The 11,765-nt window shown below is 37.6% G+C and overlaps 1 protein-coding gene across 14 annotated transcripts in view; it reads left to right on the top strand.

Moving 5' to 3' along the window:
• Positions 1 to 7,362: 7,362 nt before the first annotated feature.
• Mef2c (myocyte enhancer factor 2C) overlaps positions 7,363 to 11,765 on the top strand; it is a 143,718-nt gene continuing 139,315 nt past the window's right edge. For 2 of the 14 annotated variants that reach the window (XM_058574532.1, XM_058574530.1), the window contains exon 1: positions 7,460 to 7,767. The gene's annotated coding sequence lies outside the window, so the exon portion shown is untranslated. Of the gene's footprint in view, positions 7,768 to 11,765 lie in introns of all 14 variants that reach the window. The other 12 variants (XM_058574537.1, XM_058574533.1, XM_058574549.1 and 9 more) reach the window with 12 other exon arrangements.

Raw genomic sequence — 11,765 nt, 5'->3', positions numbered from 1 at the left:
TAACAGACATTCACCTTAACTCTACAACATCACTCTCCAGTAGAACCTTAAGTAATGATGGAAACGAAGATTCAACATCTCCTTCTATAAGATAGCCCCTAGCCACATGTGCCTACAGAGCATTTGAAATGTGGGTGGTGTAACTCAGGAACTAACTTTTTACTTTAATCTTAATTAAATAATCACATGTAGCTAGCAGTTACCATATGGTTTCAAGAACAGGCTAAGAAACATTTTTGTGCTTCTGATATATTCAACCATATACTTTCCCACACTTTTGGAGTGGATCTGTCCATCTTTCCTGCCCTTTGTACATGCCCCAAATAAAGCAAAGATCTTATACATCTGCGTTTTGTGATGGCAATTTGCAAGGCATCCATGAACTGCTTCTGTGTGCTAACAAATAAAGGTGGTATAACAGTGAAATGAAGTTTTGTTTTGCTTTTTGGTTTCATTTGTCCTGTACTGTCCCTAGTATCCCAGTTTTCCTTCTACTTGGTAGCCTTTCTATAGCAAGGAATTGTACATATCCATCCACAGCTTAACTATTGGAGCTAGCGTTTGGCCTTTAGTTTTTAAAATTCTGTGGATGCTAAGTGCTTAGGCTTTAGAATTCAGTTCTGGGTCTCTGTCCTTTCCTATTGCTTGGGCACGCAAAAACCCAGGATGGCTGGTGAAGGACAGGGCAGGATCTAAACCTGCACGAGGCACTCTTGCTCTCCCAGGCTTGCAAAATGCTTGGAGCGAGTGGGGCAGCCGGAGCAGCTGGATGCGAACTGCGTGCTAGCTTTGTGCACTGTGCGTGGGTGGGTTCATTTTTTACGTAGTCGCTAAGAGCTCATCTCCAGCTCTTTGGGATAGTCTTTCGCCAATATATGGAAAATATTCTTAAGATCCCAAAACCAGACAAGTAGGACAACTGCTCCAGCACTGCCACCTCCTGTTTCCAAAGCCCACCCACTGCCGTTGCGCCCTCCTTCATTCCCTAGAGCCCACCACGTGCCATGGGTACCAACAAGCCACCGGTCGTTTTTCCCCAAGCCGTGACATCCCCCTTCTAACCAAACGCCAAGTCTGCACACCGCTTCCAGCCCCCACACCGAGACAGCGTGGCAGTCTCCTCTGCGCGCGTCCAAGCCCAGCAGGTCTGCAGGAGGGCCAGAGCACGCCTCCTTCTTGCCAGTGGCGCACGCACGTGGCGCACTCGCCCCCTGCAAGCAGCCTAGGAACTCCAGAAACACGCCAGGAACAGAGCCCCCCTCCCCCTCAGCTCCTTGCACCAGGAGAAAAGTGGGTGGGGGAAAGTAGAGACCCGCAGAGAAAAGAGTATATAGATGGGGAAAGCAGCGTTGGAGGGGAAGGCCATAATAATTGGGCGGTGTTGTGGCTGTTGCGCCTCTCTGGAACGCCCAGCCAGCGCGGGTTCACTTTCCACACAAATTAACCCGAGGGATTCTTGCTGCCTGCTATCAATAACTCAGTGGAGTGAGCTGCTGAAATCAGAGGCATCCCTGTTTGGGTCTTTAAGGGGCCATGCGAACTGAATCCCAGCTCTCTGCTTTCCAAACAAAGAAGTGGGTTCCAAAATGCTGGATGAGATTTTTAACCCTACACTTCCACCCCAACCCTGGGTAAAGATCTTTGAATTTGAAAGAGCACAGACATAGTAAGGTATCTAGAAGAAAAGGTTAAAAAAGTAATGTGTAAAAATCTATTCCTTGAATTTAAGGTTCTGTGATATTTCAAGAATTTGCATATTTCAGTGTTCAAATAAACATTTAACAATTTTGTAGGTAAAGGTAAAGCCCCATTTAGCTATGCGTGTGGATGCCTTTGAATCAGCTACACGCTCGCAAGCAAATTCATGATCAAGCCTTATTTGGACATACTGAAGCAGGAAAAGAAAGAAATATGTCATAATTTGTAGTGGCATTTTAAAAAGCCTCAGCATATCTTTCAGATATTATTTCATGAAGATTGCATTTCTGGGAGTTGGAAAAGCCTTGGGAGATATGTGTCAGGATCCTCACTTAATAATAGACTGTAAAACCAAGCAGCTGGGAGAAAGGGAATTGGACAGGTAACTTTAGACCAAGATCAAGTTTAGACTAACTGTGGGCCTGTACTTTAATAAAAGATAAAACTAACATAACCCATAAAACAAAATTGGCCAAAATGATTCGTTTCTCCTTAACTCTGAAGTAACTTAATAAAACTATAACTCATGGATGTCAACCCAAATAAAAAGGATTTATAAATGTCTCTTCACTATGAAAAGTCTTCCTGCTAATCAAATGGAAAATGGATACTGACCACCATAGTCTAATATGTCTCCAGGTTAGTTTTCTTTCTGGGACTAGACCCAGTCTGAAGGAAAAGAAAGATTCACTTGTGTACTCAAAGTCTTGGACAGCTAGTCTAAAACAGAGATTAGAATACTAGAGCATTTATTTGTGTTCAGTACTGTTAAACACTGCTTGGAAGGATAAGGTATTATTAGCAATAGAATTTATAAATGGTCCTGAATCCACAGGATTAATTCCAAAGTATCTTAAATTGGCCTTTAGGCAATACATAAAATGAGCCTTTTCTGCAACTTAAGTTGCTTTGCAAACATTTCCCAATTTGACAAATAACAGCTTGAAAATGATGGATAAAGTTAAAATCCCAAGGATCACTTTTTTCCTTGTAATTCTTCATCAGATATAAAATTGAAGATAAGAAAATAAAGATGATTAGATATGAAATGCAGGGAAAAATTAAGTCTTTCCTTGAAATAGCAAATCCTTTGTATATTGCAGATTCTCAACCACAAACAGTCCATATGCTATATAGTCTGTTGGGATAAAGCTGCACCTAGTAAATTTCTGAAATTCAGATATGTGACACTACTTTAATGATTATAAGTATTATCACAATTGGTTATTTTAATTATTTTATTTCCCATATACATTGGTTTGGCTTAAAATCAGGATTATTACTTTGGATTTGAAGTTTTAGAAATAAATCTACTTTCATGTTAAATTTAAAAATAATAAGTATGTGCATTTTTGTACTTACATATTTTAAGGTGCCAAAGAAGAGCTGCAAACTGTGAAGTAACTTCTGTGAAGATATGAAGTAAAGAATGGAAGGCAAATGACCGTCACAGTAAAGAAGTGTATGTGGTGAGTGCTTACATTTCTTTTATCATGTACCACAAAGTTATCAAAGGTAAAACTCTTTGACCTTAGGTATTTATAGCATAGAACTGTATAATAGTGTTAAAGAGTTAGATAACCATTATATACTTTAGGTTATAAGCAATATCAGGTTGTTTTGCTCACATAACTTTTCAGGATCTACCTTCTAGGTATCTCTTCCAATTAGTTCATTTAATGGGAAGACATGTATATTTCTATACTGTAGCTGTAAAAAAAAAGATTAAAATGTTTAATGCTATGAAATTTGTATCTTACTGTTTTTAGAATTTTCTGAACTTCCATGTTCAATTATTTTTGTGTTGAAAGTATTCGGGCTGAAGAACAAATACTATACAGTTGAATAATCTTGAAGGGTAGATTAATCTATAGCCTTTCTTCATCTCAGGGTGGGTTGCTGTGGCAACCGCCCCAGCTCACTTTAAAATAATTTTTTAAAGCTCACTTCAAGAGCTACACCCAGCGTGGGCCAGGCTTAAAAGCAGGCAGACCCAGTGCACAGGGCTTTAGTGGACTGCTGCTTTAATGTAGGGAAGTAGTGAAGAGAAGAGGGTGGAGTAAGACAGTGTGTAGCTGAACAGAAATTGGAATATGAGCTTTCCCTAAAGTTAAAATCCCAAGGATCACGCTCCTTCCCTGTAACTTCTTTAGCACTTTAATTAAATATATGGCCAAACATAATTCTTTTGGGGAAAAATATGTTAATGCATATTTACATTTAAAATAAAACATTTAAAGTGCTGGCCTAGTATGTGTGAGGCCTTTGGTTTAATCTCCAGAACCAGGTAGAAAAAAAAGAAAAAAAGAAAAGAAAGCACTTAATGATAATTATTTAATGAAAGAAATATTTTGTAATTAGGCACCCCAACACACACACACACACACACACACACACACAAGAGCTGATTTAATACATTGATCCCAGACACCATTTTTTTTTCTTAAAAGAAAGTCACCTTTTATTTAACTGGATAGACCCCTAGCTTCCAATTGGTTTCTATTTAAAGCATAGAACTGGAAGAGATGGGATAACTCATTTCACACATAAGCAAACTGAAGCCTATAAAGGACACATCCAATAGTAAAACACAAATCCTATACTAAATGGAGAATCCACGACTCTGTAACACCTAGGATGAGCTCCTCCCTAGATGAGAAAACATTCTGATTCTAGCCAAATACTATTAGGTGAGAAGGATCAGGGTGATTTTGCTAAAAAATAAATAATGTCCAGAGGTATTAAAAGAATACAAAGCACACTCTGGATTAACCACTTTGTGAATTACTCATGAATAATTGTAAATCTCAGGTGACTGCCTATTGTACATTTCTAGGTAACTGCTTCTGTTCTGCTTCAACTATAAAGGCTTATGGGAAGGAAACTAATGCTAATATTAACTTAGGTCACACATAATTAAGAAGTTAAAACTGCTGAGGGAAAAATCTTATATTTTAAAAGGCCAACTGTGATACATTCCTGATCCAAATTATTTTCAAATTATCCACAGTGTGGGGTTGTGCATATTTTTGAATGTCTGTACTATCATTGATAATTATGGATTTGTTATAATGTTCATTATTAAATAATTCTTTAAAATGTGAAAAGGTAAAATAAAAGTTTCTTCTTAAAGAAAAATAGATCTAAACCTGAAGTGTTCAGTGGTAAACAGGAATATTCACTATCACCCATCAAAAACAACATGATTTAAATTCATGTATTGGCTGTGTCTATTTGCTCATGTAAAATAGGCTCTCAAAATTCATGACATTAATTTCAAGCATTATGGCAATAAACTCTGATGGTTCTCATATGGTTTCTTTTGTCAGGACATTTGTGAAACTTGAAAAAATAATTTCATTTTACCACCATATATTCAAGATGTTTGGGTACCTTGAAATTTTTTATTTTTTTTACAAGTTGTACTTTGAATGAAAACCTGACATAGATACTCCTTGCCATATTATTAAAATGAACTCATAGTAGTAGCAGACTCACCATATGAAAGTCACACAGGTAAGCAAAATATGTTATAGATTGCAATCTGCAATATATGGTACTATTTCAGATAGTTTGCTTTGTGACAGTTTTCCAGGCTTTCTTGTAATAAAAGCGATGAATTCATCTTAGCTGTACTAATAGTTACAATGGTAATGAACCAGAAGCTTGAAGATTGTTTAGATCTAGTTGTACTTGCTTGTAAAATCACTCTTCTCCTTTCACGTGAAGACTTGGGTGGGTGCCTAAATGTTGAGCCCACTCTTCTGAAAGAAGCTAATAACAACAAATAGCCCCTACAATGAAGCAGAAGGCTTTTTGAACCACATTGTCCTCATGCATTAAAACAGTCATCTGGAGGCATACTGAGGAACTTAACAGGAAATGCAGCTAGTCATTGGACTAAACACACAGTGATGATAGGAATTTTTTTACAGTGAGGGAATATCTTTAATTAGTTAGATATTTCAGTATGCTACTATTATCTACTCTTGTATAGTCAATGATTTTATGTCCCCTATGAATTTTCCCTTCTTCTTTCACAACATTAAAAAATAAAAATTGCTCTAAACATTTTATATAATCTGTACTTCTGCTGGCATCCAATCTTGTCTTTTCATGATTTGTATACCGGTTGATACATTTTATCTTTGGCTTTCTTGGGTGTGGTGTAATTGGCTAGGGCAGAGAGCCGCCAAATCTCTAGTAGCTTTTCCTAAACATTAACTATTATCCTATATTTTTGGTAAGGGAAATGTTTAATATGCTTAAATCTTAACATAAATATCCTTCCTTATCAGTCTCTATTTCTGCTTCCTGCGCTGCTGAAACTCTTCAGGATAAGTGAAGTCATCAGCCATCGTCCGGGGTAGCCTAATGCATTTGGGAAGTTGGTTTGGTTTACATGTTAATGACCTGGATAAAGTCCAGTAAGGTGTGGAAGAAAGAGTGGGGGGAAGAGGGGGAAAATCTCCGAGGAAGCTGCCGCCTCGGTAAATATTTCCAAACTGATTAGAAAGTTCATGGCCCACGATAAAGTGGAGATTTTATAAACTGGTAATTCTTTAATTATTTCATGAAATCTTTCGGTTCACTTTTTAGCCCTTCCACTTCTCAGGGCCGAAAACCACGTATTCTGGGCATGCATAAAAGCACGCTGGAATGGAGTGCTGCAGATTCTAGACCGTGGTTTTTACGCGTGAGTAATAGAGGAGGAGCGCGTGGACCCGTGGAAGAATGAAGTAGCTAACGCGTATCTAAATGGGGGGAAAAGTCACAAGAACAACTATTAGGGTCGCGCTCCTATTGGTCAGAGGAAAGATCCCGACTTTAGAAGGACTTCCCTGCTGGCTGGCTCGCAGCGTCCCTGGGGAGTGAGCGCGCAGCAGCGGGAGACTCGGTTCTCTCCGAGCGTCCTATGCAGCCGCTCCGGGAGAGAAGCAGGGAGCCGCCGTTCACCGTGTTGTCTTCATTTCGTGCAATAAAGAATTGTCATTAGGTTTGCGTATGGCATGTGCCATTACCCCACCGTAAAACTAAAATTAGCAAAATGTCAGGAATGGAAAGATTGATTCACCAAGATGCAATTATCATTTAAAAGTGCTTGATTGAGGTACTGATGTTCAGTGATTTATTCTGCATACCATATACATAATTAAAGTAGTGTAGTGGAGTAATTTATCAATCTAGTTGAGACTGGAGGGGTGAGGAGGGAGCTGCTGTATGTTTGTTTTATTAAAATGCTCCGAGGTCTAGTCCCGCCCCCCTTTTGCAAGAGTGAAACTGATGATTTCTCCAGCTCGCGAGGAGACAGTCAACGGTTTGGGATCGTGGGGGAGAGAGAAATGGGAGAGGAAAAGGCAGCGCGAAGCAAAGGCAAGAACAAAATAAAATAAAGGGGGGAAAAGGAAAGAAAACGGCACTTTCAGCGGACGTGCTGCTAAGAACCCCCAATCCTGTGTGCTCGGTTTACCCTGCCACCCCCGCCTCCCCTCCCAGTATCCTTCCATTTCCCTCGACACCCCCGCCTCCCCCCCCCCCCGCCTTTTTACGCGATGTTTCAAAGGCTGTGAGCTGCTCTCCTTTTCCCATTCGTCTTCTGTCACTTCCTTCCTGGACGCAGTTTTCTGGTCGAGTCCGGTTACTTTTAATCCGACCGGCAGCGGAGAGCCACTTTCTCCTCCTCCTCCTCCTCTTCCTCCGCCTTCCTCCTCCTCCTCCTCCTCCTCTTCTTCCGAGCGGCCTTGGCGCGCGCGAATGCGCGACCCCGCGCGCGCCTCCCCCCGACGCGCGCTCCCTTCGCGCGCGCACACACGCACACATCGTCTCCAGCTCTCTGCCTCTCTCTGCTCGCAGTCACAGACACTTGAGCACACGCGTACACCCAGACATCTTCGGGCTGCTATTGGATTGACTTTGAAGGTTCTGTGTGGGTCGCCGTGACTGCATGTTTGAATCAGGTGGAGAAGCACTTCAAGGCTGGACGAAGTAAAGATTTATTTTCTCTCTCTTTCTCTCTCTCTTAAGAAAGGAAAATATCCCAAGGACTAATCTGATCGGGTCTTCCTTCATGTAAGTACCTCTGACATTTCTTGAAAAAATAGAAATAGCCTGGGTATTGTCTCTGAATTCGGCATCAATATATTCCATGGCTCGGGGTCTATCCCTGTGCCTTTTTTTTGAAGGCTGAAGTTGAGACTGGTTGTGTATTCTTTTCGTTAGATTCCATGATTTCCTTGTGTGCTGCTAAAAGTAACTTTTTAGATAGTCGTATCCGTTCGCCATCAGTTATTGAAATCATTCCTGACTCGTTCCTGTCACACCAATATGTTTAAAGTTTCATGAAGTTTGTTCACGTCATTAGCATGTTTGATATGGTGGAGAGTGTGGAGCCTGAAGGATTTTAATATTTCACAGAATGTTCTATGACCTTGAAGTACATGCCTTAAGATTTAGCAGTTAGTTCACTGTGGAAAGATGTTCCCATGAGTCCCCCCAAAGACTTTGATTTGCCCTAGGTTATGCTTCTGAGCCACTAATTCTTGGGATTAGTTTAAGCTTCAGCATGGCTGTCTGACTGTCAGAGTCTACCTTTGTGCATCTCCTTCCCTCACTAAAGTGCTGGCTTGGTGGAGGGCTTCTTAATTGGTGTGGACAAAAAGTAATACCCTGGTCAAAGTAGTCTACACATTTCAAAATTTATGTTTAGATTTCAGCATCTACATTGCGTATAAATGTATTAAATTAAATTGAAATACATAGATATTTAAAAACAAACAAGGTTAAGTCACTTCAGTTGCCTTCTGTCTGGACTTTGGATGAAAGTTACTAAACTCAGTGATAAAGTTGGGCACAAAGGAAGCCTATATAGACATGGCACATTACTATATTATTACATATTATGCAAGTATTTAGATTAAGTGTTAATATTATTTTCTACCAAGAACATGGCTATTAATTCTTACAGGAAATTTTATATCTGAATCATTTCTGTCTATTGTAGGTCCAGTTCTTTGGAAAAAGCCTTTTTTCTTCACATTTTAGGAATGGATGTCTTTTTTATAAAATACCTTATATGTAAATGCTGAGAGTATAATAAGTAGAATTAGGCTTTCTGCCAGTTCTTTAACCAGTCCTCAGTGGAGAATTGCTTTGACACAAAGTGCATTTTACTATTGTGAATATGATACTAACTCTAATAGTATCTGTCTTATGAAATGCTTACTGACTGCGTGTGTTTTCTAACTGCTATAGAAGAAACTCCAGTCACCTCATTATGCCAATCCAAAAAAAAAAAAAAAAAAAGTGACCAGACGCTTTTTTCACTGGCACCTTGCAATGGAATTGTGGTTGCAGAGTAAAGATGCTTATGTGGACTATAATAACTCCAATGCCTAGAGACTTGGTAGGACATGGAAATGTGACCACCTGTAAACCCCATTTAACCTTGTATCACATACCAATTTTAGCTTTAAATAGATCAACAATCTCTAATTTGAAACTAAAACACCTAATATAATTTCTAAAATAATGTCAGTTTTGATAAGTAAAATAAGATGTCCCTATCTAACATCCCATCTCAAGAGGGGCAAAAATAATCTTTTAAATCAATGAGTGTATTTTTTCCGTATTTGTAGGAAAATACATGTATTAGCCTACTAACTCAATTCTAAAACTTTTCATCAAAACACATTTTAAATACAACATTTGTTTAACATTTAGTTTCCAGTCAGGTTAGAGAGACAATAGTTGGTGGTTGTCTTACTGAAGTTTTACTAAAATTCATAAAAACCTATTTTTATTAATTTAATTTACACAACTTTGGAATATTTGTCATATTTTTCAGACTTCTTTCTAAAGAATTATACTTCATTCATTAATTATGCTGTTTACATCCTGAAAGCTATGCATGAGGAATATATTGAAAGATAATATTAAGGTGGAACTTTTATAAAACACTAATTTTGTTGATTATAGATTTAAAAACAAATGAATATATGATAAGTTAGTTTTCTATATTTCCTGAGTTAGTCATATTTTAAAGTGAAATCACAACATTAACTTTTCAGGATAGAAACACATTAACACTAAATAACTACATAAAACTTAAATCACAAGGACTTTTTGCACCTTGCTTCTATTCTTTGTAAGCAGGTTTAGTTTGCAAATTTTGGGGGTAATGATTTAGCCCAGTAGAGAAAGGGACTCTTTAATGATTCAAGATTGAATCCTGAAAAAGCATTATATTCTGTGTTTTTCAGGTATCTATTATTTTTTTCTCTTGGCCCTCACTTTACTGAATCAATAAGTTGCATAATACAACTCTATCTTTCTAAGAAATTATTTATGTATTTGAATTTCTTTTATAAACAACTGCACTGATTAATTCCTTGATATGTGTTAACCTTATCTTTTAAAACTTTGTTCTATTTATTATAGTGTTTTTTGTGGTTTTATTTCCCAACTCTATGTGCAGTATATTTTGAGTCTATGCAATCTCAGAAAGTGACCAAAATGGGGAAACATCCATGCAGCAGTACTTGTGCTACACAACAACAAAGAAATACTTATCAAACCAGAGAACCATGGTTTTTTGAATATGATTCCAAGCAACACGGAAGAATTTAATATTCAATTTAGGGTCACTATGTGGAATGTAAAGAGATTATTAATAAAGTTCTACTTGTTTTTCAAAAGTATATCTTCTAAGAAAATGCCTCCCAAACTAATATCTAAAGCTTATAAAAATGTGCATATTCATTTTACGCACATATGGTAATAGTCTGGGCACAATGAAAGGCTTTTATCACTGATGTTCAGCTGCTAAGCTCTGTGTGGAAGGACAGGTGATTATGATCCCCATCTTCAGCACTGTACCTTAATCTCATGGGCTCATGGGCTTGTGGACTGTCCTGCACTCACTAAAGCTTGACTGTTGCACCGAGATCTGTCACCTTTAGGAAATCAAACCAGATTACAGAGGCAATTCACAAAACCAGGAGCAACAACAAAGTCTGTGTACCTTACAAAAGGTAGATTACACAGTTCATGTGTTATTTTGATAGGTCAAAGATAAAAGCTGATTGTTGAAGAATGGAAAAATACTCCAATTTTAAATGATTGCTAGATAAGTATACTGCGACCCTGTTGCTTCATCATTATGAAGAGCCATTCAAGCCGTAGAAAACTCAGTTTTCAAATGATAGGCTTTCAATAGTACAGTCAAAGAAAACATCCTTTTTATTCATTGCTTAAATTTTAAGTTCTATCACTTTTCATGAACAGACTTAGAGTTGTCTGTTACATGAAGTGGTTATTATGAGACTGAAATTCATTGAACATTTTTGGAGGAGGTGTTGAAAAAAAACAGAATTTGCCAGTAATAAAACACACTTATGGTATTGAGAAATTGAGGAGAAAATGCATAATTGTCAATATCCATTATATTTTCTGTTACCAAAATACATCAAAATGTGTAAATACGTAACTATGAATTCATGCATCTGAAATATACCTAGATAAGTGTTTATTGATCAAGTTACATATATACATATGAATATACATATATATTTCATGAATGTCATATGAAGATCTTTCTTCACAACAAAATATGATGTTTTGAGGGTTTATTGCAGAAAATAAATTTTTGGTTTACATATTAACATTTTGAAAACCCAAACTTCTCACACATCCAACTCTTCAGTAATTTTTTGCTTCTTCTAAAATTGAAGTCCTTTTTTACCCAACTGATGCCTCCTAGTGTTTCACACAATAAAACACTAATGAGTCACCCATAAATGTAAACATTGCATTTTCATTGCCTACATCTTCTGTGATACATAAAATTAATATTTATGTGTTTAATTTTCTGTGCATTATTATAACAAGATAGGAAATTTTAGTGAATGAGATGTTTCATCTGTTTGGATTTGTGGCACACGCAGGTTTTCTTTGACCATAACAATATCTTACTAAGTTTTAATAAGTTTATTGCCTTTGGTTCCAATTTATATATTCCCTGTTTATATTCACTCTTATTCTAGTGAAAAATATAGACAAAATAGAAGAGC

Source organism: Marmota monax, unplaced genomic scaffold (genome assembly GCF_021218885.2).
Source record: "Marmota monax isolate L192 unplaced genomic scaffold, Marmota_monax_Labrador192_F-V1.1 WCK01_AAM20220418_F8-fsc00018, whole genome shotgun sequence".
Classification (NCBI taxonomy): Eukaryota; Metazoa; Chordata; class Mammalia; order Rodentia; family Sciuridae; genus Marmota; species Marmota monax.
This window is presented reverse-complemented; position numbering and strand designations above follow the sequence as displayed.